Source organism: Neolamprologus brichardi, chromosome 4 (genome assembly GCF_056152115.1).
Source record: "Neolamprologus brichardi isolate AB-2024 chromosome 4, ASM5615211v1, whole genome shotgun sequence".
Taxonomy (NCBI): domain Eukaryota; kingdom Metazoa; phylum Chordata; class Actinopteri; order Cichliformes; family Cichlidae; genus Neolamprologus; species Neolamprologus brichardi.
Window position 1 is genome coordinate 21,934,742 of NC_142107.1, and position 4,540 is coordinate 21,939,281.

Genomic DNA, 4,540 nt, shown 5'->3' on the forward strand with positions numbered 1-4,540 from the left:
TATATATGTTTATATATAAATATATGCGGTGGCCCCTAGAGACAAAGCACGTACAAACTCCAAAACACATTTCTAGCATGAACTGAACTTCCAAAACAGAGCTACTAGATCACTTAAATTACACAATTGAAAGCATGTGTGTATTGTTTGTGCATTTATACACAGGCACTCATATATATTCAAATAATTTAAAAAAATGTTAATTTACCTGTTACTACCACATACCAAATCCGGTCGTTGGTACTTGCTGGCTTGTGTAGCCACTAGGTAACAAAAGCTCAACACTGCGCCCTAGCGTCCTGGAGCACTTCTGTTGTCTTTTGTACGTGTTTTGAGTTTTTATGTGCTTCTGAGTTTTTACGTGCTTCGGAGTTTGTACGTGTTTTTACTTGTTTTGGAGTTTGTACGTGTTTGTACGTGTTTTGGAGTTTGTACGTGCTTTGCCTGTAGGGGCCACTGTAAATATACTTTTATTTATTCACTCCACATAAAATGTAATAAATAAATCATATAATACAAAAATCAACTATTCACATTTCAACTTTTAACTATTTAAATTTTCAGCTTTTTCCTTTTACAAATTTAAAGTGAAACAACACAAAACACTGCAAACCACAACACAATTAAATATAAATTAAAATATGAAAACAAAAAGAAGATGCATATTCTCTGTCATATGGACCTGTATGAATAAACTTTCTGAAGCCTTTATCATCTGCAACTGAAAATAGTTGTGGATGATTACTATACCTTTCTAATGTTACGTTGTTGTCCCTGGCTCTCTTTCTCTCCCTCTGGCTCTGTTCCTGTGCTACTGAGTGTAACTACCGCCTTATTTATTTATATTTTTTGTAACGGCATGAACAATGAGAGGTGGTGGATTGGCCAGATGCTGGCCAATGTGTAAAAATAACTCAGTTGTTTGGTGGTGGCTATGGCGGAGCTTCCACAGAGGTAACAGGTGGATGAGGGAAGGGGAGGCAACGGATTTAAATAAAATTAACGTTTCAAAAGACAAACTTGAAGATAAAAAACAATGCACTTACCGGAGAACCGCCAGGGTTTGCCGGTGCCATCTTGCCGCTTCTAAATTCAAAACTGCCTCTGCAGACAGGCAGGGGAGGCGTGGAAATTGTCTTTGAGTTAGTCAAACCTTTTCCTTAGTTCGAGTAGATGATAAAATAAAATAAAAATGAATGGGATTTTAAGTAGGACTAGGCGTTCTGTAATGATCTCTATTTAGGAGAAAAACTTAATCACTCACCTTTAAACAGCTCTCTTTTAGGAGACACACTGCTGGCTAATGGTGTCATGTGATTAAGCAGCGTAATTTAATTGGCTGAGAGCCGTTCGACTCGATCTAGTGCTGATTGCTCTGGCTTGGGTCATTCAAGGTCATCACTTTTGCAGTTGAATTTTTGCAGGTGAATTTTTTGCAGGTGAATATTTTTGCAGGGAAATTTGGAGGATAAGAATTCAGTGTTATAAATTCAATGTCTAAAAATAGTTTAATAATTAATAATTCTGATGATACTATATTTCTTCCATAGACCTTAGCATTGGACGCTTGTTAAATTTGTCAAAATTGTGTAGGATTTTGTGTTGAGTATGTCAAGGATCCCTGTGTTTGTTGTAATGACTATAAGACGTCTTTGTAATATAAAATAAGTATTTTTGGCATTTAAAAGAACTTTGCAATTTAACAGTGATTTAAAGGCTGAAAGGATGCTGAGTATGTGTGGCTGTGTGTGTGTTTCAGCAAGGAAGAAGCAGGAAACTGTGAGCTCGTGACGTTGCAACATGAAAACAGAGGAATTAGAGACTGAATGTCTTAAAAAAGTAATAAAATGATATTAATTACATGTTTTAGTGTGTCAATACAGGTGGACTCTTTTCACTCGCTTTAAGCCACGTCTCCCTGTCGGATCATTTCTTTACCCGAAATAGAATATAATAGCAATCACATCCATTATATAGCATATATTAACCATTACGGTTGGAAAGTGAAAGCATACAACATTGTGTAGTACAGTAAATTAGACATGTGTAAGTATTTGTTTACGGCTTTAGCAGCATGCTATGGTTAGCATGTTAGTTTGGGTCCAGTGTTGGGAAGGTTACTTTTAAAATGTATTCCATTACAGAATACATGCCCCAAAATGTATTCTGTAACGTATTCCGTTACGTTACTCAATGAGAGTAACGTAACGGAATACTTTGGATTACTTAATATATTATTATGCTGTTTACAACTACGTGAATGCACTATTGCTGTATTTCATTACTGTTACTGAAGGTCCGCGGCTCCAAACCGTAGTAAAGGGACCTCTGGCTAATACGTTGGGTTCTGTGTCGGGCTCGTAGCCGAAAACTAGCTTTACTTTGTTGTGTGGGTCAACTTTGCTTGCGAGAGACAGAGAGAGGCGTTAAAAGGCTGCTCCAACGGAACCTATTGTTTTTGGAGGAAAACACGAACACGGTGTACAGTCGAGTCTTAATAGCTTACTTACAACTGGGCTCGTCAGGCACTCTTCTTGGCTGCAGTGGTTATTATTATATTTACATGCTTCCAGCTCCCGTTTTTGCTCGATGACAGCTTGTACTTTTCCTTTTTCTCCCTCCCTCGCTCACAGACACATAACGTGTATGGCAGTCCATTCTCCCTGCAGCACGGACTACACTGCCTATGATGCTACATTCTTTAGAGCTATACCGGTAGCATTTTGCCTATTAGCTTAGCACAACAACAACAAAAAGACCTCTCTCACCCAGGAAACACGCAGAGCGAGAGCGTCACCCTGTAACCATGGCAACCGTAACGCTGCCACCTGGAACGACAGAACGTAGCTGTCAAACAAAACCCAATCAGGCCTGACCCGCGACAATATGAAACAGGGAAGTACCGCCGTGTAATCCATTTATTTCAACAAAATAACTGTATTCTAAATACCACCTTTTTAAACGGTAACTGTAACGGAATACAGTTACTCATATTTTGTATTTTAAATACGTAATGGCGGTACATGTATTCCGTTACTCCCCAACACTGTTTGGGTCACACACCTATGCTCTGTGATGTTAGTGACTCCACCGTTATTCTGTATTGTTTTAGTATCTTGTTTTCTGCCATAAAGTGTTTCCATGAATTCAGTGCACATGTCAAGATGGTACGGTGGCTGGGAAGTGCAAAGCGCAACAAATTAAAAATCCGCAACAAATTAAAAAACCGCAACAAATTAAAAAACCGCAACAAATTAAAAAACTGCAACAAATTAAAAAACCGCAACAAATTAAAAACCCACAACAAATTAAAAATCCACAACAAATTAAAAATCCACAACAAATTAAAAAACCACAACAAATTAAAAATCCTTGACGGAAAGGGATTGTCTGAAATACCGGAAGTGTGCTTCCTGTGGACGGTCTCTGGAGCTTTTGCGGCACACAGACCAGGCTGAAGGGTCAGACAACCTACAATACTGCATTAAATATTTCAACGAAGGTCACTCATATAGTAATAACAATTTCTCTAGGGCTCAGTTTTGGTTGGAGCTGTTTGCGGATCTTCGAGATGCAGGACACTTCAATGGAAGTCATGAGCATCAGTGCCTTTTGAGATTTTGCTTCACTGACATTGTTCAAAAGGATCTTGATGAATGTGTGAAGCTGTGGAACACTCATCGGATTCGTCCCTCAAGAACAGCTTCATGTCCAGGAGGTGTGCCAAATGAACTGTACTACCTACCCCACAGGTAATGGATAATAATGATCAAATAATTACTTTATGTGTAAACCTATATTAATGCAATTGTCTTCCATTGACCACAGATACGGCTCCAGGGACTGTGGATTCCTGATTCAACAATCTGAACTGGACGCTTTTCCTGAGTCTAGGCTGTCAGTAGTTGTATGTGGGGACTGAAACATACAGGAGTATCTGAATTTTGTAATGGAGCAAAATCATTTTCAAAAGCCAGTCTGCTGGGATTCTGCCACTGAACTTTACATGAAGTTATTAGAAATTGCACATTTCTAAAAAAAACAAACAAACAAAAAAAAAAAACTGGCTTTTTGTCGTTTTTACCAAAACCTAGCGCATATCCTGTATTTTTGGACTAGGCTACATGAGTTGGCTGAAGATGCCAAAAGTTGAAGTTTGTGTTTGTAAAAGCACATTCTTACTGCAATGTCTTACTAATTCTGGTCCTTGTTTAGCTGATGGAAGTTGAGATACAGTCCTGAACATTTAGATCAATAATAAATCAAATCAAAATCAAATCTTGCACTGTATTGTGTGTTTATTACAACTTTTAAGAGTAGAACACTTTTAAATGCCTTTACTTTTAGTAGCACTGTCAAACCTTTGAACAAATCAAGTCAAGCCATTGTATTTTAAATGTCCTTTGAACATATGTACCTACATTTTAGAATAAAAGAAAAATGCTCAAATACACAACTGATTTCTGGATAAGTCCCGTAGCAAAAAAACTACAGAATTTACAATGTAATGCCAAAAAGAAGCAGCTGTAAGTGACTGGGT